At 45.2% G+C, this 27,114-nt stretch overlaps 1 pseudogene; it reads right to left on the bottom strand.

Annotated features, from left to right (window-relative positions):
• Positions 1-631: 631 nt before the first annotated feature.
• On the bottom strand, positions 632-25,471 carry LOC133370007 (uncharacterized; annotated as a pseudogene).
• Between the last annotated feature and the right edge of the window lie 1,643 nt (positions 25,472-27,114).

The following is a 27,114-nucleotide window of genomic DNA, read 5'->3' as shown; positions in this document are numbered from 1 at the left end:
TTCAAGGGTCAGTATTTCTTGTTTATGAGCCTCTCCTTGTTTCTTTGTGGGCAAGGCTAGGGACAGCCTCCCTATAGCACAGGGTCCTCCAGTGCAATTTGCTGGTATATAAGAAAACACTTGACTTCCACATACAAGGAACCAACGTGAAGGTAGGGGGACATGTCCATAAAAGAAGCTTCCCTGGTGTACCTTGGTACAATTTAGACCATTCCTGTGATTTGATTCAGTCAGATTGAGACAATGGGGGACTTTAGAGGTGCAATTTACAAACACCACACAATCCGTTGGATTTGGGGTGGTTCCTTTAATTCGTAGTCTAATCATGTGCTTATTTTTCTCATAGATGGGGCTACCCCATCCACTCAGGGGGCAAACCCTGTATCCACCTCAAACTCCTTGAACAGAGTATATTTCTTAATAATGTGTGGACTAGTAGGCACCGCCCACAGACATGTTCTAAAGATCTCTTCCATGGAACTTCCCCCCTGCAAACAAAACACACTTGTATTCAGAACATTCTTTGCTAAAAACATCCATACATTCTGGTTTTGTTCATAGGGAGTATAAAAGTACCCCATAACTTTCCCCCAAACCAGTCCCAAAAAGACAACATACTGAGACCTTCGGCTCATGCTTGCTTTTTAAACAGGAACTTTAAGTCCTCCACAGGCTCTACTGTCCACCGCTGTCCTTTTGTGACGGCTTCTGGTGCGTCACTCTCAGGGGGTCCTTCTCGTTCAGGTGGGGCTGCCTTCACTCGGGTGTAGTGGATCCATTGCTTGACACCTTGTACCTTCACCGCTGAGTAAGTGGTGAGTAAAACCGTCACTGGTCCCCTCCACTTTGGCTTTAATGGCTCGTCTTTCCATGTCCTGATATACACCTGGTCTCCCAGCTGAAAGGAATGGACTGGTGCCTCCAATGGCAACGGCAAACGGTCTTGAACGTATCTGTGGAGAGAAGATAACACAGCAGACAGAGAAGGCAAATACTGCTGTACCCACAACCCCCCTGTTACATGCATTTGGGTACCCTGCGTCACCACTGGATTCCTTGGATATGGTTTGCCATATAAAAGCTCAAATGGGCTAACTCCTAACCTAGCCCTTGGTGACACCCTAACTCTCAACAATGCTAAAGGCAATGCATCTGGCCACTTCAAATTCCCTTCCTGACAAATCTTTGCCAATTGTCTTTTCAGAGTTTGATTCTTTTCCACTTGCCCGCTGGATTGGGGTCTCCATGACGTGTGTAAATCCCATATCAGTCCCAAAGCTTTAGCTAGAGAGGTTGTAACTCCTGCTACAAAATGAGGTCCTCAGTCTGAGGTGAGTCCTTCTGGCACTCCAAATCTGGGAATTATTTCCTTCATCATCCATTTGACTACTTCTCTGGCTTGGTTAGTTCTACAAGGAAAAGCTTCTGGCCATCCTGTCAAGGTGTCCACGAATACCAATAGGTACTTATACCGTTGAAATTTTGGTAATTCTGAAAAATCTACTTGCCAGTATTCTCCAGCTGATGTTCCATGTTGTCCTGTCCCCGGTAGAGGCTTAGGCTGTATCTTTGGATTATTCTGACAGCATGTCAGACACCTACAAGAAGCTTGCTCTGCCAAAGTTCACATTTTAGGTCCTACCAAGATCCTCTGTAAATTCTGAGTCATTGCATCAGCTCCCATGTGAGTGTCATTATGGTACTGATTAATCAAATGGACTAGAATGGTCTTTGGTACTACTATCTGTCCAGTAGGGACCCTCCACCATCCATCAACTTTCTCTTTAGCTCCTAATCTAGATGCCAATGTTTCTTCTTTCTCAGTATATTTTGGAGTTTCTGATGGTAACGTCACTTGTGGGACAAGAGCCATCTGCTTTGCTGGCTCTCCCCGAGCTGCTTTCTTAGCTGCAGCATCTGCTCTCCAATTTCCTTTCACCAAATCCTGATCTCCCTTCTGGTGGGCATGACAATGCATTACTGCCACTTCTGTAGGGTCATTTACTGCTTCCAGAAGCTTAAAAATCTCCATTCCATACTTTATTGGACTACCTGCAGAGGTTAACAAACCCCTCTCTTTCCATATAGCTCCATGGGTCTGCAACACTCCAAAAATGTATTTTGAGTCTGTATAAATATTAACCCTTTGTCCTTTTGCAAGATCCAAGGCTTTAGTGAGGGCAATCAGTTCTGCCTTCTGGGCTGATGTATTGCTCGGCAAGGCTTTAGCCTCCAGCACAGTCCATAAAGTAACCACTGCATAACCAGCCTTTCGCACTCTGTTCTCAATAAAACTGCTTCCATCTGTGTACAGTTCCAGGTCTGCATTTGCTAGAGGTTGATCCTTCAGGTCTGGTCTGCTCTAATAAACGCTTTCAATTGTAGCAATGCAATCATTGCAATGCAATCAATGCAATCAAGTCCTTCTTCCTGTTCTATAGGCATCAGAGTAGCAGGGTTAAACACATTTGTTGTAGCCAACTTCACATCCCCTTGGTTGAGAAGCAGGGCCTGATACTTTGTCAATCAACTGGCTGAAAGCCATGACCCTCCCTTAGCATCCATCACCGTCAGAACTGAATGCGGAGTGTAAACAGTCATAGATTGTCCCAAAGTCAGCTTCTTTGCCTCTTCCACCAGCAAAGCTGTTGCTGCTACTGCTCTTAGACATGCTGGCCATCCCTTGCTGGTCTGATCCAACTGCTTGGAAAAATATGCCATTGGACGTCGCTGTGTACCAAATGGCTGAGTCAATACTCCACTTGTTACTCCTTGTCTCTCATGTATGAACAGATCAAATTGTTTTTCCAAATCCGGCAGTCCTAGGGCTGGAGCCGTCATCAAAGCCCTCTTGATGTCATCAAAGCTTTTCCTGAACTGTGCGGTCCACTCCAGAACTACTTCAGGGCCCTTTGTAGCCTGATACAGGGGTCTGGCCATAAGTCCAAAAACTAGTATCCATACTCGACAAAATCCTGCCATGCCCAAAAATCCTCTCAGCTGATTCTTAGTTTTTGGGGCTGCTATTCGGCATATAGCTTCCTTCCTCTCAGGTTCCAAAGCTCTCTGTCCTTGGGAGATATCGAAACCCAAATACCAGACTTTTTCCATCACAACCTGGGCTTTTCTCTGTGACACTCAGTAGCCTGCTTGGCCCAGAAAATTAAGCAAACTTATGGTTGCTTCCTGACAGATATTTCGATAGGGGGCGCTCAAGAGCAAGTCATCCACATACTCCAGCAAGGTGACTTCATTCCCCCTTTCCCATTTACTCAGATCTTCGCTCAAGGCTGTGCCAAAAAGGGTGGGGCTGTTTTTGAACCCTTGGGGCAGGACTCTCCAAGTCAGCTGAGTTTTCGTTCCAGTCTCTGGGTCTTCCCACTCAAAGGCAAATATTGGCTGGCTTTCTTCTGCTAAGGATATGCAGAAAAGGGCGTCCTTTAAGTCAATTACAGAGAACCAGGAATCTTTGGCTGGCAAGGTAGATAGTAGGGTATAGGGGTTAGGCACTGTGGGGTGAATTGTGACTGTAATCCGGTTCACCTGCCTCAAATCTTGGACAAAACAAAACTCATCACTGTGGGGCTTTTTCACTGGTAAGATTGGGGTATTAAAACTTGAAATGCAAGGCTTTATAAGTCCATACTTTAAAAACCTCTCAATAAGTGGCACCAATCCCCTGCGTGCCTCGAGTCTGATGGGATAATGTGGCACCCTTGGGTGTGTCACCCCTGCCTTAAGTTCCACCTTTACTGGGACTGCCCACTTCGCTCGGCCAGGGCTCTCTTTGAACCACACCCATGGCATAACAGCACCCAACACTGCAGAAGGCACTTCTTCAGGGCTTCCTGGTTCCAATAATAGGCATAAAGGCATTTGCCATGACTCCTCCACAGGGATTTTCATAGTAATTCGGTCTTCGGTAAAAGTGATCTGGGCTCTCAGTTTACACAGCAGGTCTCTACCCATTAAGGGGATAGGGCATTCAGGCATATATAGAAACTGGTGAGAAACTTGTCTTTCCCCAATCTTGCATTCCATTGGCTGGATGAGAGTCTTCAAGGCTCTTCTGCCCATTGCCCCAACAACAGGAACTTTAAATTTACTTAATGGGTCTTTGCAACTTGTAACAACTGAATGAGTTGCTCCACTGTCTACCAGAAAGTCCATTGCCTCCCCTCCTATTGTCATTTTAACCAGGGGTTCTTCGGGGGAGACAGGAATATCCTCAACCCCTGGTCCCCGTCATTCTTGATCCGACTCCTCCAACATTATCAAGGATTCCTCCCCCTGTATTTGTAAGCTTTCCAACTCTTTCCTTTGTGGGCATTCCTGGCGCCAATGGCCCTCTTTTTTGCAGAATGCACATTGATTTGGGCCCAACTGGGGGTCCCCTTGGCCCCTGCCACATCCCACACTGGCACCTCTTCCTCTTCCTCTCATCCGGGTGTGACCTCATCCTCTTACCCCTCCCTGTTCTACCAAAGCTACTGCCAGTAAAGACGCCTTTGTTCTCATTTTCTCTTTTTCCTCTTTTTTCTTCACCTGGTCTCTGTTTGTGTATACTTTGTAAGCAATCTCAATCAACTGACATAGCCCCAGCCCCGTCCACCTTTTGCAACTTCCGTCTAATGTCAGAGGTACCCTGCCCAATAAACAAGGTGTTAAACAGTCTTTGATTACCCTCCTCTTCTGGATTTAAATCAGTATACTGTCTTGCTGTTGTACACAACCTCCCATAAAATGAGGAAGGATCCTCCTCTGGTCCCTGACGTAGTTCATACAGCTTAGCCAAGTTTTTCTGCTTCAGAACTGCACTTCGAATTTCTTCTAAAATTAACTCTCTATATTCCTCCAGCCTCTGTCTTTCAACCCTCACATTTGGATCCCACGGTGGCTCTTTCTCCGGACAATATTCCTCCACCTCCTCTTGAGGGTGCCGTCATTGTGCCTCCTCCCCAGCTTTAGCCACAATCATTCTCTTTTCCTCTGGAGTTACAAAGGAATTCAATAATGCCTGTATATCTGACCAACTTGGTTTATGAGTAAGACAAATGGTAGACATAAGTTAGTGCAATTCCTCTGGATTCTCCGGGTAGGGACCCATCGATTGTTTCCAGTTTAAGAGATCCGCGGTGGAGAAAGGAACATAAATGAGGGCTCGCCCCCCCTCCTCCCAAAGCTTGTCTTAAAGGGGCCTGAAGCACTGGATGCTCTCAGTCTTTTGAGCAAGTGCGGCTGGCTACTGGGCCACTCAGCTCCTGGGCACATTCTGCTAATTTCCGTATCTTCCGAAGATTCTCTAGGAGCCATCCTGAGGGGTGGCTGCCAGATCTTTCTCAGGGGTGCTAGCTAACAACTCCCCCCCCTTAAACCCAGTGATGACGCCTGGCTCACACAAAAAGGGGGAGTGGAGGGAGTCAAATCAAAACAAGCAGCGCATTCCTTTTGAGCAACCATGAGCTGTATTTCTTCCTCTTGTCCTCAGGATAAACTTTCTTAACCTCTTTTTTTCCTGCCACAACCATCACACTTCCAATGCCTATTCTGCAAGATTTTTGAATTTCCTTATTTCTAAACAAACTCATAAAACACTCCACATGGGGGATCCGCTAGGTGGCGACCATCGGAGCAACAGGGTAAGCTGTGAGCTCTGCTAACCCTGCAGCCTTTTCTTCGAAAAAAGCCTTGACACAAACTCCAAAACTCCTCTTAAAAATATCTGACGGAACCAGGAATATCTCCTGCAGAGTTAGATCAACAGCAGTACTTCTTATCTTGACAAAACAACCTCTCGCTGGACACATCGTGAATCAAAGCAACCTGAAAACCTTAAAATGGCGGCAAAAACATCAACATCATCAAAAACTGAGTTAATGCAGCCCTTAATCCCTGACTCAGAGCAAGACCCAGCTACAAGCCTCCTCTCTACGCAAATTGCCTCCTCACAAAGTTCACTATTTCAACAATGGGACGATAGCTTTAAAATCTTAGATGAAAAAATCTCATCCTTGGCGACCAAAATGGCTGACATTGCTAAAACTGCAGATGAGGCCTTAGATGTAGGCACTCAACACACAGAGGTGATCAAACACATTATTCTCAATCAAAAAGAAATATTAACCCGCGTCGATGACCAGGAAAATTGAAGTCGTCGCCGGAACTTAAGAGTGCGTGGGATTAAGGAATGGACTGATAATAAAAATATTATTCAGGCTTTAATATCTTGGTGGTCAGCAACCATGCCAGAAGCAGGCATTATTGCATCAGACATAGAATGCGCACACAGAAGCCTGGGTCCTCGCCCAAAAAATAATGCCCCTCCTAGAGACATTATAATTGCATTTTATAATTTTGCAAAAAAAGAAGAACTGCTTAAAATTGCACATTCAAAAAATCAAATCGAATTCGAAGGCAGCCCCGTCTTATTTCTACAGGACCTGAGCACTGCAACACTGCAAAAATGTAAAGCATTTCGCCCTGCTACAGAACTACTAAGAAAAGAAGGCATTGAATATTGGTGGGGCTTCCCATTTGCGCTAATAACAGAAATTGATAGCATTCAACATAAAGTATCAACTAAAAAAGACATGCTAAATTTACTGGCACTATTCAACATCAACTCTCCGTGGGACGAAGAAGAAACAGAATCAGATGAGCTGTTCAATATGTTACTGGACTGCGACAATTGGAAATCCTTCCCTCATACCATGAGACGCAGAAGACGTCCAAGAGTGGACACAGTCAGCAACTCAATGACTACACAAAGAGCACTGAGATCCACATCTACAAGGAAAAAAAATGAACATTCACGGATGGAACACTACAAGAATCAACATACAAACAGATTTCTCAAGGACTAAATCACAAATTTCTAATACGCACAAAGGCTAAGTTGGTGCAATTTATCACAGGCCAGGGTTGGCAGAAACATAATGAGCTATATAGTTAAAAGTTTTATCTATTTGCTACTATTCAAATTTATACTATTTTATTCTTCTCAGAGGTAATAAACCTCAGAAATTCGACCGACTAATACAGGGCTGTCAATGACAACACCTGTAAGCAGAGTAAGTTTACTCTGTCTTCTATTAGTCAGGTACGGGGGTTACATGTTGGGGGGAAAGTTATGTTTTACTTGGGGTTCTCAGAGCTACACATTCAATATAAGTTATAATATATGGTTAAACACAGAAATGTTAAGATGGAAATGGTACAAAGATAAAGGATATTGAGGTGATCAAAACAATCAATGTACTTATCTCTAATGGCTGAACTTAAAATATTAACTCTAAATGTGAGGGGCATGGGAGACGTAATCAAAAGACAGAGAGTTTCAGACTATATCAAAAGTCAACAACCCTCAATTATATTTCTTCAAGAAATATATAAACCAAAACCTAACTATCATATTCTTCCACATAAATATTTTGGTAAGCAATTCTTAGCTACAGGAGGAAATCACTGAAGAGGAGTAGGAATTGTTTTTGCTAAAACATTAGATTTTCAGATTCAAAAACAACACATAGACCCAGAGGGCAGATATATATTCCTCTCAGGACTATTACAAAATCGTAATTACACTCTAGCTTCAATTTACTCTCCTAATACTAATCAGCTAAATTTTCTATCTAAAACACTCAAAAAACTTCAGAAATTCGCCACAGGTGAAGTTCTTATAGGCAGGGATTTAAACATGAGCAGTGACCCTATACTAGACAAAAGCATACAACTACCAAAATCGCTTGCAAAAACGTTATCTCCCATGCAATCTCTACTACAAAAACACGGGTTAATAGATGCATGGCACCACATAAATACTAATATCAAAGATTACACATATCAATCACCCAGATTTAAAACTTTCTCGAGACTAGACTACATCCTAGTATCTTCAACACTCCTCACTAATATCACCAAAGCAGAAATATACCCCAGATTGGTATCAGATCATGCTGCAGTAGGAGTACATTTAAACACCCTAAAATACACTCCACACAACTCAATATGGAGATTTGATTCTTCCCTTGTTACTGATCGATCAGTCACTAACACACTACAAGAAAAATTAAAAGAATATTTTGAATTCAACACTACCCCTGACATTATGATGAACATATTATGGGACGCAATGAAAGCAACAATGAGAGGTCACTGTATAAATGAAATGGCCAAAAAGAAACGTCACACCGACCCAATTAAAACCCAATTATTAAAAGAAGTGGACAAACTAGAATCTCAACATAAACAAAATAATTCAGACACTGCATTAGGAGAACTACAACAGAAAAAAAAGAATTAGAAGCTATAGATTCTACGAAAATAGCTAAATCACTCTGGTATACTAAACAAAAATACTATGAATGGGGAAATAAACATTCCAGATTACTAGCTCATGCTCTAAAATCACAATATACAGCCACTACAATTACAACAATTTCACATCAAGAGAACATGACCTCTGATATTAAAGAAATCAATAAATGCTTCATGGATTTTTATAATTAACTATATAATACCACACCTATCAAAACAGAGGAACTTCACAATTTTCTCCTTGACTTTTCCCCACCCACTCCTTCAGATGCTCAAAAAACACTTCTAAACCAAGATATAACAATAGAAGAGGTTTCTATGGCAATCAAACACCTCAAACACAATAAGGCACCTGGACCAGATGGCTTTAATAGCACATTTTATAAAATCTTCAAAGACACATTAACCCGACACCTCACACAATTATTTAATTATATCTGGTCAGGTGGAATTATCCCAGAAACCTGGAAAACATCCCGTATAATAGTTATACCTAAACCAAATAAAGATAAATCAAAAGTGGAATCCTATCGCCCAATAAATCTTCTTAACCAAGATCAAAAATTATTTACTTCTATATTAGCAAACAGAATCAATTCAATGATAACTGATCTTGTTCATGTAGATCAAATAGGATTCATTAAAGGAAGACATATATCTGACCCCATCAGAAGACTGCTTAACATCATATATCACGCCAAAACAAACAAAAAACCATTAGGTATTTTATCCTTAGATATATACAAAGCCTTTGATTGTTTAAACTGGAACTACCTAATTAAAGTACTAGATAAATATAAATTAGGAAATAGGATACTAAAAATGATTAACCGATTATATGACATCACTACTGCAGTAATTCGCACTAATAATTTGGATTCTGACCCCATAATAATACAAAGAGGAACGAAGCAAGGATGTCCTCTTTCTCCTTTACTATTTGCTCTGGCTCTGGAACCTCTAGCCATGAAATTACGCTCACATGCTCAAATACAGGGTTATAAAATTAATAAAACTGATGAAGAACATCTATTCAATTTATATGCAGATGACATGACATTAATGTTAGGAAACCCATCACAATCAGCCTCAACACTTAAACTGATGCTTGAAACATTTACAGAAATATCTGGTCTTAAAATAAATTTCAACAAATCCTCTATAATGTTTTTTCATGTTGGCCCTCAAGACCAATTGATCACCCGCAAAATATTGGGAATTAATATATGTAACTCTGCTTTTAGATACCTGGCGGTTTTGATTCCCAAAAATACATCAAAACTGTTTTATATTAATTATTACCCTTTAATACGAAAAATGAAACTAGATCTCAATAAATGCAAAAAACTCAATATAACCATACTAGGCCGAATAGCGACCGTTCGCATGAAAATAGTCCCCAGATTTCTTTATTTATTTCAAGTACTCCCTATTCTTATCACACATACTACTATTCGCAAATGGCAAACCATGATAAATAACTTCATCTTTCAAAATAAAAGACCAAGACTAGCAATGACATCCTTTTACACACATACAAATTCTGGAGGTTGGGGTCTTCCGAATTTACATTTATATTACATAGCATTTCAACTTCGCCAACTTAGCTTCATCAAACAAATCTTGGATTAGACTAGAAGAAAATATGTTATCGAAAGGCAAGATTTGGAATCTACCTTTCTTACCAGTCAACCACAAATGGATTAAAACTATTAATAATCCATATACAAAATCCACATTCTCCATCTGGAAACAATGGCAATTAAAATTATCTTCAATATACTCCCCTTTAACTCCCTTACCTGTTTACCCGAAAGCAGGAGACGATTTCTTGAAAAAATATATAGAAATAGGAGAGGAGAAAAATTATTTTAGATTGAGGGATTTTTTTCCACAAGGTAACCCAATCACTATTCAACAACTAAAAATTGATATTCCATCTTGGAACTTAGATTGGTTACATACATACCAATTACAAACTATCTTAAAGGACCCTCAAATCAAAACATACGCTACTAAAAATATCACACACACACAAAAATATTACTGGATAGTGGTCGCTCTGGTAAAGGAATAGTCTCTAATCTATATAAAATATTACTAGAAATTGATATGGGAAAACTAACAGGTCTGAAAAACCAATGGGAAAAAGATCTGGGATATCAACTAGAAACATCTGAATGGTCTTCAATTTTTCATTCTAAACACAACAAAACAATTTCTGCAGCACATAAAGAAACCATGCTGAAAACAATTCACAGATGGTATTATACACCAGTACAACTCTCTCATATATCTTCATCAACATCCCCCTTATGTTGGAGAGGATGCAATCAGAAAGGAACATACTTCCATCTATGGTGGAGCTGCCCACAGATCAAAAAATTTTGGACTTCAGTACATACCGAACTTCACAACATTACGAAAGAAAAAATACACTTAACACCGGAACTATTTTTATTATCTTTATTCAAAGATGAAAACAAAACATTAAAATCAAAACATCTGCTATGTAAACTACTCATAGCAGCAAGACTAACAATATTACAACACTGGAAAAATCAAGATGGACTTAACCTGCAGATCTGGTTCAACAAAATATGGATGATAGCTATACTAGACAAAATCACGCTACATCTTCGATTTCTAAGAGGTGCAGCAAAACCGGAATTGTTTACGTCAGTATGGTGGAACTATATGGAATACACCTCACAACGAGACCTACATACCCAGCTTTCTTCATCTGCAAAAACTATCTGGTTTTCCTAAACAAATAATAATACTCCTACAATTTTAAACCATCTCATGATAATATTGTATTTAATTTTTACTCACTACAATAATCACCTATATACCAATACTTACCAATATACTTTCCATAACATAGCACATAAACCGAATCAAAGCAGGAATTGGCTCTAAAGTGGGGGGAGGGGGAGGGTATTAATGTTAAATTGATGTATTTTTGTATCATTATATTATTCATGTTAAATTACTATAAAATCAATAAAAAACTTTTAAAAAAAACACTCCACATAAGGTATTTCCCCCCATTTTCCTTCACGCCGGCAAAATAACGATGACTGCAGTATACTGTTATATTGTAGGGATCCATTTTCAGGCCATGTTTCTCCATCCTCGAGGGTATATTGGGGCCACCACTTATTGCAAAACATGATCAATTTCTTTTTTGTCAGGGGATCCCCTCCAAACTTAGACCAATTAGCAAGGATGCATCCCAAAGGAGAGCAAGAAGGGGGCTTAGACTGGCCTGTACCCATAGTGTCGACCTCTGCTCGGCTCCCAACCTGTGTGGGCTAAGGGGGCCTCACGGGACTCGAACCCGGTCTTGCCACCCACAGCGTCTACGCAGTAGGATTTTTACAGACACTTGTTACTTTCCCCACTATATTTTCCTTTCACTTTTCCCAGGGGAGAAACAATGTAAATATTACTTACCAGGCAATCTTTTCCCTGTCCCGTTCCCCTAAGTTATTGGCCCTTCAAGCATTGCACCGATGTGCCACCCACCGGCTTCGTCCACAGCCTGGAGGGAACTTGACCATCAGTGAAATCACCGTGGTGCCTCGGCCTTGGTTCAATCCATGTCGCTTCTGAAGTTGGAGGGCTGAACCGGGCAAAGCTGTATATTGTTTCAGTCACGTCCCATCTGGGGTGCCAGAAACTGTTGTCTCCCAAATGGGTTAGTTGCCCGGTGCGCAGTACAGCCAAATGGCCACACCCAGGTTGAAGGGTCCAACAAACTTTATTTCATTCTGGCCAGAAGAGGTGTAAGGCGATAACTCGCAAAACAAGCACACCCCTTATGGGGGTGCTACACTTTTATACATTGCAAGCAAAAATTCATGGCACATTCTAATTGGCCCCCTAATGCCATCCTGCCACCTTTCCATTGGTCCATCTTCTAACTTATGCATGCCCATCATTTCTTATGCACCCGGCACATTAATTTCTCCACCCATATCTGCATTCCAAGCTAGCCATCACACAACAGCTTCCCAGCACATATTTTACTAATAAGCTTCAGCAAGGCATGTAACTCCTCTAGGCCTCCTAAACTTAGTTTCTTCTTTTCTTGAAAATGCTGGCCCTTGAAAATGCTGGCCCTGAGTCATCAAAATGAACACTAGATTGCAAACGGAATGAAACTGAGGGAGGGTGCTTACAGACTGTCAGTATTTTGAGTGATTCAGATACATACCAGGGAATTTTGGTTTTTACCTTTCAAGTTGATTAAGGGACTCTATGCAACAAAGACGCTTTACTTTGGAAAAACAATGCCAACTTTTTCCATTTGGAAAACAATGGGGAAATGCATTAAAAATGTGGGATGAATGAAAGACTAATAATAAGACATGTAAACACCCTTCAAACAAATCAGAGTGAACGAAGGATGAGTTCTCATTGTTGTACAACTGCCCTGCAAATTAATCAGAATGAATATTCAGTGTAATGACTGGATATAATGTAACCTCAGCATAAGCTTTGTGCAAGGAAATAAGGATGAATGCTCAATAAATGGGTTGCCTGAAGGGGCTCAAAGGCACAGTGGTCCAGTTTCCATGTCCTGATAGTTAATGGATTATCATGATTCAAACACAGCTTCCTGGGCTATTCTGGGCAAAGGAAACAATTGCTGGTTTAACATTACATCCAAACCAGAGATCCTGGTTTGTTTCATGCCAGCAAACTGCAATCAGCAAGTCAAGAAAAAACCTTGGCTACAGAACATCCCTAGTTTGTGGTTTGTTTCCTCCCAGCAGGAGTAGGAAAGATCAAAGCAGTCAAGCTTGGCACATTAAAGGGAACCATTAACTATGGTTTAACATGACGTGCAAACGAGGTCAGCAAGACAGAGAGCTGATTTTGTTTTTTTGTAAGCTTCTTAGGATGCTGGTTCTCTCCATATATATTTGACATGAGACCAGTGGACTTGGGCTGCCTAATATTTAAGCTGTCTCTCCATCTATGTTCAACCTGTATATTGTCACTTAAACACAAATATTAAAGAACACAGAAAAACCTCCAGCAACTACCTTCAGAAGAAACCAAATGACATCCCTAGAATTTCTCACCAGTTAGAAAAGTGGGGTGAGCATAGCAATATGTATATCATCCTAATACAGCTACACACTTCCAACTTACCCAAGTGAAGAAAAGTTCCAGAATAGTTTATTATTATTATATTATTATTATTATTATATAACAACAACAACAGCAACAACAACAACAACAACAATAACAACAACTTACCCAAGTGGGGAAAAGTTCCAGAATAGTTCCACTGTGCTCCAGTGGACGTAACTCCGAGCTAAGTGTGCTTAGGATTGCAGTTTCCTTTGGATGAAAAAGGACTGGAGACTTTGAGCTGCCTAATAATATTGCATCTAACAAAGAGAACTGTTATCCACAAAAGAAGTCATAAATTTGTGAGAGCCTTTATGGTGCGACAAGGCTGTTTGTTGTATTTGCTATAACAGATTAACACAGCAACCCCTCTGGAATTGTTTAATATTTCCTTTGTTTACAAGCTTGCCATCAGAGAAGGCAAAGAGGTAAAAGAGCCCCCAGAGAACAACTGGGGCAGATTCCCTGAGGCTGCACCCCAATTCCAGCTATGTCCAGATAGAAACTGACAAAATGGTACCATCCGCACACAAGAGTGAGGTATCAGAAAACTTAGGGGGATCTCCAAAATTTGAAAACATACAGATATTGTTTGGGGGGAAATACCCTATGGAAAGGATCACCAACATTTTTGGACCAGTGGACAGGTTTCAAATTTTGAGAAAGTGCCATGAATGCCAGTCAAAAAATGGCTGCCATGAGGGTGTGGCATAACATAAAATGGTTGCCACATCTAAAAGAGCAGAAAAAGAGACAGAAGGACAAAGTGATGTGGCCATGTTCCCTGCCACCATCAGCTACCTCCATCAATGGGGAAAAAGTCACCTACATCAGCCACCACTTACAGCGAGAAGCTCTTTCTGTTATTATTTATTTATTTTATATCCCACCCTTCTTCCCAATAGAAGTCCAGGGCAGCAAACAAAAACACTAAAAACACTCTAAAACTTCATAAAAACAGACATTAAAATATATTAAAACAAAACATCTTTAAAAAATCTTTTTTTAAAAAAAAGCTTTAAAAATATATTAAAAAGCAATTCCAACACAGACACAGACTGGGATAAGGTCTCTGCTTAAAAGGATTGTTGAAAGCAGTTGCACCACCACATTTTGCACCAGCTGCAGCTTCCAGACCATCCTCAAGGGCAGTCCCACATAGAGTGCATTAAAGTAATCCAGCCTGGAGATTACCAGTACATAGACAACAGTGGTCAGGCTATCCCAGTTCAGAAACGACCACAGCTGTCTTACCAGCCGAAGTTGGTAAAAGGCACTCCTAGCCACTGAGGTCACCTGGGCCTCTAGTGACAAAGATGGATCCAGGAGCATCCCCAGACTACGGACCTACTCTTTCAGAGGGAGTACAACCCCATCCAAAGTAGGCAATTGACCAATTATCTGAACCAGGGAACCACCAACCCACAGCACCTTCGTCTTGCTAGGATTCAGATTCAGTTTACTGGTTCTCATCCAGCCCACCACTGAGTCCAGGCAGCGGTCAAGGGCTTGCACAGCCTCTCCTGATTCAGATGTTACAGAGAAATAGAGCTGGGTATCACCAGCATACTGCTGATACCTTGCCCCAAATCTCCTGAGGACTGCTCCCAAGGGCTTCATATAGATGTTAAACAGCTTGGGGGACAAGTTGGTACCCTTCAGCACCCCACAGCACAACTGCCAGGGGGCCAAAAGACAATCACCCAATGCTATTCTCTGAAAACAACCCTGGAGATAGGATCAGAACCACTGTAAAACAATGCCTCCAATACCCATCTCACCAAGTTGGCCCAGAAGGATACCATCGTCAATGGTATCAAAAGCCACCAAGAGATCACTGTTCTGCAGTGCAGTAAGGCCCAACAGGGGTGTAAGATAAGGGGAGGTCCAGGCTAGTTACAGGACTCTAGGGAACACGGTTGCTCCAGCAAGAAACAAGCTGAAACAGACCCCTTATAGAGTAGTAGGAACAGTAGTAGTAGTAGTAGTAGTAGTAGTAGTAGTAGTAGTAGTAGCAGCAGCAGCAGATGCAGATGCAGATGCAACCTAATTGTTAGCACCAGCTGTGCTGTAAGATGCTGCTCTACTTAAAGGGCTCAACAGCTCCCAGCCATCTACAGTAAGCAGAGTCCTCTTAGTCAGAGGATGGCGATCCCACATTGTCAGACCAGGAGAGCACTGGCCCTGCAGGTTCAACTGAGAGCACATCTGGACTGGCCTTGCATTCCCTTTCCCTTCTACTTCAGAATCCTCACCCTCCTGATACCCCGTAGCCACCATAGCCATGTCTTGATGGATCTGGAGGACACTCTAGTGACATCCCCAACCACTGTGCCCTAGAAACCCCTCAAAGACATTCACATCACCTGCAGCTGTGCAGCCACCTCCCCATCCCCAAGGTATGATCTGAAGGCACATGAGGCTACCACCTTGCTGAAGCTAAGCGGATCTGGGTATGGTCAGGAACCACATGTATGTCACCAGGAGTTCCTTGAGGAAAGAAAGATGGGATATGAAGGCAAGAAAATAAATAAATTTGCGGTGCATGCACAGCACCTTGGTTGAGGTAGTGGCAGACTGTTGCTGGAGATAACCAGCTTTGCTGTGCCCTTTCTCTACTCGAGCCCACAACACTGTCACCTTCTGAGGCAGGGGCTGAGCAGGGCGAGGGGGTAGGGGCTCAGGCACATGGACAGATGTGCTACCACCAAATCCTGCTCATTCTTTCTGTCTCCCACCATCATTTTTGCCCCCATCATCATCAGGCCTGACCTGCATGTCCTGGGCCCAGGGAAAGGAGAAAAAAAAGGGCAACCAGCAGACACCTCCAGACTTTCACTTGTCTTGCCACCACCGTCACCACCACTGCTGTGCCCCTTGGTGTTGTCACCGGATGGGCTGCAACCTTCAAGGGGCACAATAGAAAGGGGAAGGGGACCCTAGGGTGGGAGGGGACAGCCAGGACAGGAAAGGCAACACGTGGAGCAGGAGGGGGAGACGATGACAGGAGAAGTGGGTTTGACAGGGTCAAGCATCACGTGAATGACCTTCTTCCCCAACTCCGGTGGTGAGGACCCTCATGGGATGTCCACCCATTATTGCATTGCCAGGGAGTTCTTTGGGCCGTGAGGTGGGCCCCCCACCTGTTCCAAGGAGCCACTGGATGCCTTTTGGTGCCCCCCACTCCTCCATGGTGAGGATGACACTCGTTGCCTCTGTGTGGCATCCCTCCTCAAGGTGATCTGCCAGATCCTTCCCCCATCCTGTGGGTCCAACACACCTCCCCCCCAGACCCTGGGGTCACCTGTAGTGTTGGGTCACTGTCACCTTTTCACAGGCTGCTACTACTGCTGCTTGGTGCCCCAGGTAATGGATGGCTATTTGTCCAGAGTCTGTGTTGCTTTTTTGGTTCACTGTCTGGACAGCCCCTCTCTCGCCCTTGCTGGTAGTGACTGTCCTGCAGCGAGGGTTTCTGGGAGTTGTGGTCCAGAGGCAGAGTTCGAGAGTCCTGCCAAGCAGCCCGTAGTGGTGGGTATGTGAGCTCCCCAGCTGTTTCAACCCATGACTAAAAGGGAGACAGAGTTGATAATTGCAAAAGTTTGATCTTTATTGAACACATTTTCAGACAAGATTTCTCTCCGTCAAGGGGCGGTGGTGGTCTTGGTTGCCTCTCCATATGAGAGACCTTCATGGTGGCTGCAGCATCCATAGCCTTGTGGATGGCAATTTCTTCAAACTTAAATTCAGTTTTCCACAGTTCTGCAGCAATTTGTGATTTTATAAAAAAAGTCTTCCAGCATTTTAGTGTGAATTTTTCCTAATAAACACATTTTTGTAGGCAGTTTTGACTCATATACACATTTTTGCAAGCAATTTCTCTGCATAGAATGCATTTTTGTATGTTATTTCCAGTAATGTATTCATTTTTATGCACTTTCTCCTTACATTTGCACTTCTGTAAACATTGGTTGGTTGGCGAACTGCATCGCAATATTCGAATAAGTGTGAACTTGGAAGGCAGGCTGTGTTTTTGTCCTCAGATTGTTTCAGAAAGTGTGACTTGGATCGATTCAGCTTTAAATGCAGACTGAACTGAATTTCTCCTGCATCCCTAGTGGGAGCACAGTGGGAACAACAGCACCCTGGTGCAGTGTGGGGGGTGTTGCAGCAACTGTGAGGAGAGCAGGGGGTGAGTTTCCTGAATGCTGTTGGGGCACCTGCCAATTGTGTTTCTCCCCCTGCCATGGGGGTGGAGCGAGCACCCCTGGAGTGGTCGCAAGCTCAACAGGGGCACCCCCTGTGTTGGACCCTGCTAGTCAATTAGGGCTCCTTCTGTTGAGGTAAGGGAGGCGGCTCCTGGAAAGCAAAGGACAGGCAGAATGAGCAGAGCAGGATGTTCTGCCCGAACTTGAAGAACTCAGACTCTGACACAGCTGTAGTTTTTTCTTTTACTGAAGTAAGAGAAAGTTTCAGTTCAGTGCGCTTCATGAATCTACCAACGATGTAGGGCTCATTCACATGGGAGCTGAACTTCACAGTAAAGACGCAGCTTTTGCCATCATGATAGACTTGCAAGGTTCACACTTTCTACCTTCAAATCCGCTATTTTCCTTTCACACAAGTAGACATTCCTCTAGAAAGGTTTAGTATTGCTGTTTCCTTGTGGCCCCACCCCTAAGTTTACATGTTTACTTCCTCTGGAGTATTGATGTTGCTAATGGAAAAGGGGAGGGTTTTTTTTGTTAGTTTCATTGTTTCTTGTTAACTGCATGCCTGAAGAGAGTGGGGGTGCAATTGACACAAAACTGTATGAAACTGAATAGAGGGGGGAGTGAGGGAAAGGCAAAGTAGGCAGCAGCTGCAGCAGCTTTTGCAGGCAGCAGAAAGAGAGGGAGCTGGTGATGGGGCATAAGAGAGCCCGCCCACTAAAAAACATCGAGGCAAAGCACCTACACGGAGGAGCACAACGAAGCTGAGATGGTTTTTCCTTTCCTTTTCACATTAGAATTGGATTGGGTTGATATGGGAAAACTGTGATAGCTGCTGATTGCCTGCAACGTCATGTGAATCATGCAAATTAAACGGGGATGCAAGTAGCACCAATCTCACAGTAAGTCGCTGTGTGAACGAGCCCTTACTCAGAATTCAGCATCCCTCTCTAGCTAACTAGACGCATCTTGGTGGCAATAAGACATCGACTCAGCAACTAACCTTTCCTCCGTGCCCAGCTCAAGTAGGGCTGGATGGGCTCCCTGCTTGCGTGTACCCCGAGACACTGTTGGGTGCATGCACGTAAGCACAGATTCCTCCTGAGTTGGGATAGTTGAATCTCCTGCTGCATTTGCCTCCTGGAGTGGTGCAAAGGTGGGACCTTGGTCTATGTCCCGTCCTCTCCCTCTGCAGAGGGAGGGCTCTCTGCTGGCAGTGTGGGCACTGGGAGAGACGCCTTGTCAGGCAGAGGAGTAACAGGCAGGTCTGGTGGTCTGGGACTGCTGGAGGTGACCCGTCAATGTCTGGAGTGGGGACCACTTCATTGTCGCTTCCCTTGCTGGGTCCTTCCCTGACTGGAACATCCCAATCCAAGTCCTCCTTGCCCCCCTCCTGCTTGCCAGTCCACCCCCTGCTACCATGGCTCATGACACAAGAAGGCTGGTTGTTTGAGGCGGCTTCTGCTGTCACTTCCCTCTCAGTGGGTGCGGCTCTTCTTCCTGGATTGCATCCAGTTGAGGTGTGGCTGCTGCTGTAGGAAAGCAATCCGATAGCAGCATGACAATGAGGACAACGGTTGCAGAAGCATCACAGCGGCTTGTGATCCCATACCTCTCTCTGTGTGTCCTTGGTGGCCAAGGTGCCAGATCCCCTGCAAAGCAATTCCTCTTCACACAGTACAGTAGGGCCCCGCTTTACAGCTTTTCGCTTTACAGCGGTCTCAGTTAGATGCAATTAGACTAAAGCCCCACTCATATGGCACTTGTTCCACTTTTACGGCGGTTTTCAGGCATTGCATGCCATTCTATTCAATGGGTTCCACTTTACAGCTGGTTTCTGGAACGTACTGAGGTCTGGGAATTGGGTGTTGGTGTTGGCCTTGTCATTCCCTCACCCCCTTGACGGAATCTGTATGTCAGGGCCTGAGTGTGCACTGTGGGTCTGTTTGGAAATTGGAAATTGGGGTGGCTTCCATGAGCCCTCCTTGTTAAGGATAGGGGTGTTGTTTGGGCTTTCCCTGGGGATCCCCTCTTCCTCCTGGACTGACTTTCTTTTCAGACTCCATGGCTGCTGCTCCTTGTGGGTGATTGCTGTTGTTCTGGGATTTCCAGAGTGCGGCAGCAACTAACTGCTACTTCTACTTTCCGGGGAGGGGGGACTGAAACTTGGAAGAGAGGTGTTAGCATGAAAGCTTTGGGCGGAAGTGAATGGGCGGAAAAATGACAAATGCAATTCAATATAAACAAGTGTAAAATTATGCCTATTGGAGCAAAAAATCTGAATTTCACATATACGCTCATGGGGTCTGAACTGGCGGTGACCGACCAGGAGAGAGACCTCGGGGTTTGTCCCATCCAGAGCCGAAAGAATGAGGCTGGTGCGTGTGTGCAAATAAATCTCATTTTATTAGAGTAATAGATACATCAAAGGCATTGCGCTTCATAGCACCGAAACAGCCTTGGTTGCCCTGTATGATGACCTTTGTCGGGAGCAAGACAGGGGGAGTGTGACTCTGTTGATTCTCCTTGATCTCTCAGCGGCGTTTGATACCATCGACCATGGTATCCTTCTGGGGAGACTCGCGGGAGTTGGGGGTACTGCATGGCAGTGGTTCCGCTCCTACTTCGTGGATCGTCGCCAGAAGGTAGTGCTTGGGGAACATCACTCGATGCCCTGGACTCTCCATTGTGGAGTCCCTCAGGGTTCGGTTTTGTCCCCCATGCTCTTTAACATCTATATGAAGACTCTGGGTGAGGTCATAAGGAGTTTTGGAGTGCGTTGCTGTCAATATGCTGATGACACGCAGCTCTATTTCTCCTTTTCATCTTCTTCAGGTGAGTCTGTTGACGTGCTGAACCGTTGCCTGACCGCGATAATGGACTGGATGAGAGCTAATAAACTGAGACTCAATCCAGACAAGACCGAGACACTGTTGGTGAACGCCTTCCATGCTCAGATGGTGGATGTTCATCCTGTTCTGGATGGGGTTACACTCCCCCTGAAATAACAGGTTCGTAGTTTGGGGGTTCTTTTTGACCCTTCCTTGTCTCTTGAGGCTCAAGTGGCCTCGGTGGCACGGAATGCGTTTTACCATCTCCGTTTGGTAGCCCAACTACGCCCCTATCTGGATGGTGACGACCTCACCTCAGTTGTTCATGCTCTGGTAACTTCGAGATTGGATTGCTGTAATGCACTCTACGTAGGGCTGCCCTTGAAAACAGTCCGGAAGCTTCAGCTAGTGCAGAACGCGGCAGCTAGACTATTGATGAGGACCAGTCGGTCTTCGCACATAACTCCTGTTCTGGCTCATCTACACTGGCTACCTATTTGTTTCCGGGCGAGATTCAAGGTGCAGGTTTTGACCTATAAAGCCTTACACGGCGCGGGACCGCAATACCTTGTGGAACGCCTGTCTCGCTATGAACATACCCGCTAACTTCATTCTGCATCTAAGGCCCTCCTCCGGGTACCAGCCCATCATGAAGCCCGGAGGGTGATTACTAGATCTAGGGCCTTTTCTGTGGTGGCCCCCAAACTGTGGAATAGCCTCCCTGAAGAGGTCGCCTGGCGCCTACATTACTATCTTTTCGGCGCCAGGCATTTTTATGCTCCCAGGCATTTTAACTATTTTAATTCTCTACTTTTCAATCTTTTTAATGTATTTTGTCTTTAGTTTAGTGATGTTCTGTTTTCCTATTTGTGTCTTGTATATGTTTTTGTGATTTTATCATTATGATGTATTGTATTTTACTCTTGCTTGTTCACCGCCCTGAGAGCTATTTTGCTATGGGCGGTATATAAATTGAACGAAATAAATAAATAAATAAATAAATAAAAACGTACACTAACTCAGTAAAATCCCTAACTATACTTTAGACATGCTCTGCAACGTGTGAAGGAAGTTGACGCAACGACCCCCCACTGTAAGCGGCTGGCTTATATAGGAAATGTTTTCGAACGTAATCACTGACTTCTTCATAATTCCTGTCTCTGCCCTGTCCGTTTGTCACGGTGACGGGAACAGGGGGACAGGGGGCGTGCCTCCAATGGCTCATCAGAACACACCTGCTCTCGAGCAACAGGCTCAAGGTCAAAGGGTGGTGCCACACTGGATTCCTCATGGGAACTGCTTGGGAAAGGAGGAGCTGTCTCTAACTCTGACGCTTCCTCCCACTGGTCCTGTGCACCGATGGGGGGTGGCGCGCTCTGCTCCTCTGAGAGAGCGTTACTCATGGGAACTGGCTGAAGAGCAGGCTGTTCCCCTCCTCCACTATCCCGCTCAGACACAGCAATCTCCAACTCTGCTCCTTCTGACTGTGGAGGTGCTTGAAACTCATGCCTCCCCCTTTCCTGTTCCTTCTGAGTTGACTGCCTCACAACATCATCCCCCCCTCCATACCTTAACCCTTCCCACCCCTGAGGTCTAGGTTTCTCTGGATAAGCCTCGTGGAATTCTCTCACCAAAATCGGAGCGTGCACATTCTCTTCTGATTCCCAGGAACGTTCAGTTGGATCGTACCCTTTCCACTGAATCAGTTACTAAAGTCGCCCTCGGCGTTTTCTTGAGTCCAAAATCTGTTCTACTTTGTATTCCTCCTCCCCCTCTACCAACAACGGTAGGGTCGGGGCCAGCATCCTTTGTCAACAATGCCCTGTGAAAGACTGGGTGCATCTTAAAGGTGGATGGCAATTTCAGTCTAGACCATGGGGTTAATCTGGGCCTCCACCTCAAAGGGTCCTATACGCCGATCCTGCAGTTTACGACATCGACCAGGCATAGCTAGAAAATGTGTAGAGATCCAAACCTGGTCTCCCACTCATATGAGGTTTCCCTCCCTCCGATGCTGGTCCGCTGTGCGTTTGTAATCCGCTTTGGCCTGTTCTAGTTGCTCTTGGAGTAGCTGTTGCATAGCGTGCAGTTCCTGCAAGTAATCCTCAGCGGCAGGGACTGAGAGGCTGTCTTTTGGGGCAGGGAAGGCTCGGGGGTGATATCCAAAATTGGTGAAGAAGGGAGTCTGCTGTGTGTGCGAATGCACAGCATTATTATAGGCAAATTCTGCTAAATGTAGGTAAGACATCCAATTGTCCTGCTGATACCCCACAAAACAATGTAAATATTGTTGCAACACTGCGTTGACCCTCTCGGACTGCCCGTCCGTTTGGGGATGATGGGCAGAGGACATCCTCAGCTCACTTTGCAGTAACTTCCACAACGCTTGCCAGAAACGTGAAGTGAATTGTGTACCCCGATCAGAAACCAGGCTGTCTGGCAGACCGTGCAGCCGATACACATGTTGCACGTACAACTTGGCCGTGTCTTGAGCACTTGGGAGCCCCGTGCACGGAATGAAGTGAGCCATTTTGGAGAAGGCATCAACGACCACCAAAACTGTGGTTTTCCCCTGCGAGGGTGGAAGGTCTGTTATAAAATCCATAGTAATCATTTGCCAAGGTCCTCCGGGAGAAGGGAGGGGTTCCAGTAGCCCCAGCGGCTTCCCAGTGGCATGTTTCGCCCTCATGCAAGTCGGGCAAGAGCGAACGTAATGCTCTACGTCCTTCTTCACCTTGGGCCACCAGAACTCCCGAGTGACAGCTTGAATGGTCTTAAAAATCCCAAAGTGGCCTGCTGTGGGGGCGTCATGGCACTGGCATAATACCCTCACTCGCAGTTCTCCGGGGGGCACATAAACAGCTTCCTGATGGTGCAGTATGCCATCCTTCCATATAAGGTCTTTCTGCTCTGCCTGGGGTAACGCGCTCTCTTCGACCCGCTGCTCCTGCACGAAAGGGTCCTGTTGCTGTGCTTCCCACACCTCAGCTTCCCAAGAGTCTTGGCAGGCTCCTACTACTCCCTGCTCGGGAGGGATTATGTACTGTAAAGGTCTTGGGGTGGGATTCCTTAGAAATTCTGGCTTCCTTGAAAGGGCATCAGCCCGCTTATTCTGTGCTTGGGAGATGTAATGGATTTTGAAATGGAACCGCGCGAAGAACTGAGCCCAGCGCACTTGCCTCTCTGATTGAGTTTTCGGGCGGTGTGAAGACTCTCCAGGTTACGATGCTCCATGCGCACCTCAATTTCATGCTGCGCTCCTTCCAGATGGTGTCTCCAGGCTTCAAAAGCATCTCTAATGGCTAACAGCTCCTTTTCCCACACAGTGTAGTTTTGCTCAGAGTCTGTTAACTTTCGGGAAAAGTAGGCACAAGGCATCAGTTCTCCCCTTTTTTGGCTCAGTTGTAACAAAACCGCTCCGAGCGCTACGTCTGACGCATCAGACTCTACCACAAAAGGGAGCGCCGGGTCAGCATGCTGTAGAATGGGTTCGGTAGCAAACCTTCTCTTCAGGCTTTCAAAACCTCTTGTGCAGCTTCTGTCCATTGGAAAGGCCCTGAGCCCTTCAGGCAATCCGTGAGCGGTGCGGTCTGATGGGAGTAGCTGGCTATGAAATGACGGTAGTAATTTGCAAAGCCCAAGAAGTGTTGCAAGTCCTTCTTGGTCTTGGGGGGTTGCCACATGAGCACACAACAAACTTTTTCTGGGTCCATTTCTATTCCTGCTGGAGAGATCCTATATCCCAGAAAGTCCAACGTTGTTAGGTCAAACCCACACTTTTCCAGCTTCGCGTAAAGATGGTGTTCGCGTAACTTCTGTAGCACGGTACGCACGTGTGAGTCGTGTTCTTCAAGAGTATTTGAGTAAATCAAAATATCATCCAGATAGACTATCATGAAACGGTCCACAAAGTCCCGGAATATGTCATTCATGAAATTTTGAAGACTCCAGGTGCTCCCGACAGCCCATAGGGCATTACTAAATACTCAAATTGACCGTAACGGGTCTTAAAATAATAATAATAATAATAAATTTTATTTCTAGGCCGCCTATCTGGCCGTGTCAGCGGCCACTCTAGGCGGCGTACAAAATCAAGTAAAATACAACATATAAAATACACATATAACCCAAAAACTTTGATATAAAATAAAAGCCATTTTCCATTCATGACCTGCCTTAATCCTCACCAAGTTGTAAGCTCCTCTCAAGTCCAGTTTCGTGAAAATTTTGGCGGCACGCAACCTTTCCAACATTTCTCTAATGAGCGGCAATGGGTAGCTATTAGGGATGGTGAGCTGATTTAGGGCTCGATAATCATTACAGGGATGGAGTTCCCCCCCTTTTTCTTCACAAACAGCAGGGGTGCACCAGCTGGGGACTGTGAAGGGCGAATGAAGCCTTTCTTCAAATTAGCGTCCAGAAAATCCCTTAATGCTGCCAACTCTGGTTCAGATAAGGAATAAATCCGCCCGGCGGGGATGCGTGCTCCAGGCACTAAATGGATGGCACAATCATAGGGATGATTGGAAGGAGTTGTTCCACTTCCTTTTTATCGAACACATCCCGAAAACTCTCATACTTGGCAGGTAAGGTCATCTCCCCTGGGGGAGAAGTCCCTGCCAACACCTGTGGCTCCCCTTCAGGCTGGCAATGTTGATGGCAGTACTTGGAGGTAAATACCACCAAAGCTTCATCCCAAAAGATCATGGGGTTGTGCCTAACCAGCCAAGGCATACCCAGCACCACCAGAAAACGCGGCAAGGACGCCACATAGAATGACAGATCTTCTCGATGCCCTGGGACCTTCACCTCCACTGACTCAGTCACCCGAGTCACCCCCCCAGACTTCAGTGGCCGGCCATCTCTAGTTTCTACCGCCAATGGCTGGTCCAGTTCTCTTGTGGGAATAGTGTGGTGTAGTGCCAACTCTCGATCTATGAAACAGGAGGATGCTCCACTGTCGATCATCGCCTTGGCTGAGAAACTCGCGCCTGAGGGTAGGGTGATGCAAATGGGCAACAGAAGGGCTCCTTGGGAGGGAAGGGGTTGTAACGGAGGCTCATTGTTTGTAACTTCCCCCAACTCTCTAGCCTCTACGAGAGCTGGGATTTGAAGTTTTCCGGCAGCTGGGGTCTTCCGGACTTGGCTGCACAATTTCTTGCAAGGTGTCCCGACTTTCTGCAATATAGACACAGTCCTTCCCTTCGGCATCTTTCCCTCTCCACCTCTGTCAATCTCGGTCTAGCCCCCCCAATCTGCATGGGCTCCTCTCCCATGACAGTAGGGATGCCAGGATTGGGCGCGGGGCGTGCGCGAGGCAACGGAGCAGCAACCTGACTTCGAGAAGGCTCCATTCTTCGCTCCAACTTTCTTCCTTCTAAGCGGCTGTCTATCTGCAAACGCAGTTGAATCAAACCCCTCAGTGAGTCGGGGTGTGTGGCACGCGCCAGTTCATCCAACACTTCGGGACTCAGTCCATTTCTGTAGAAGTACATCAAGGCTGGGTCATTGTACTCCGTCTCCTGAGACAAAACTCGAAAGGCATTCGTGTATTGTCCTACAGACCCCTTCCCTTGTCTCAGGGTTCCTAACTGGCGAGCCACCGTCTCCTTCCTCTGAGGGTCTCGGAACATGTCTCCCATTGCATTCTTGAAAGCGTCAAATTGGCGCAATATCTGGTCGTTGCAAATCAAATACGGGGTGGCCCATTTTGCCGCTTCCCCTTCCAATAAACTGATGATGAACGCCACCTTCGCATCATCCGTCAGGAACTCAGCTCTGCGCACTTGAATGTATAACTCACACTGGGCTAGGAACGTGGCAAACTGTTCACTCTGGCCCCTGTATCTCACTGGGAGCCCCACTGGAGATTTCACAGGGGCTGTCACCCCGGGAGGCGCACCCTGGACTTGAGCAACCAAGGCACAGAGATTCTGGTTATCCACTTGCAAGGCTTGTGTTGCAGTTCTGAGGTTTTGGTTCTCGGCTTGTAGGGCTTGTGTAGTCACTCGGAGGTTATGGATCTCGGCATACAAGGCTTCCATGGTGATAGGTACTCCCCCCCTTGCTCCGTTCTGGTCCATGTCGTCTGCCATGGGAACAGGTTCGAGTAGGGATGGTGGTTGCGTCAATCTGTCCCGTCCAGAGCCAAAAGAATGAGGCTGGAGTGTGTGTGCAAGTAAATCTCATTTTATTAGAGTAATAGATACATCAAAGGCATTACGCTTCATAGAAAAACCTACACTAACTCACTAAAATCCCTAACTATACTTTAGACATGCTCTGCAACGTGTGAAGGAAGTTGATGCAACGACCCCCCACTGTAAGTGGCTGGCTTATATAGGAAATGTTTTCGAACGTAATCACTGACTTCTTCATAATTCCTGTCTCTGCCCTGTCCGTTTGTCGCGGTGACGGGAACAGGGGGACAGGGGGCGTGCCTCCAATGGCTCATCAGAACACACCTGCTCTCGAGCAACAGGCTCGAGGTCAACGGGCGGTGCCACACTGGATTCCTCATGGGAACTGCTTGGGAAAGGAGGAGCTGTCTCTAACTCTGACGCTTCCTCCCACTGGTCCTGTGCATCGATGGGGGGCGGCACGCTCTGCAC

The sequence above is a fragment of the Rhineura floridana genome, chromosome 14 (assembly GCF_030035675.1).
Source record: "Rhineura floridana isolate rRhiFlo1 chromosome 14, rRhiFlo1.hap2, whole genome shotgun sequence".
Taxonomy (NCBI): Eukaryota; Metazoa; Chordata; class Lepidosauria; order Squamata; family Rhineuridae; genus Rhineura; species Rhineura floridana.
The sequence above is the reverse complement of the archived record's forward strand: the minus strand, read 5'-3'. Positions and strand labels throughout refer to the sequence as shown.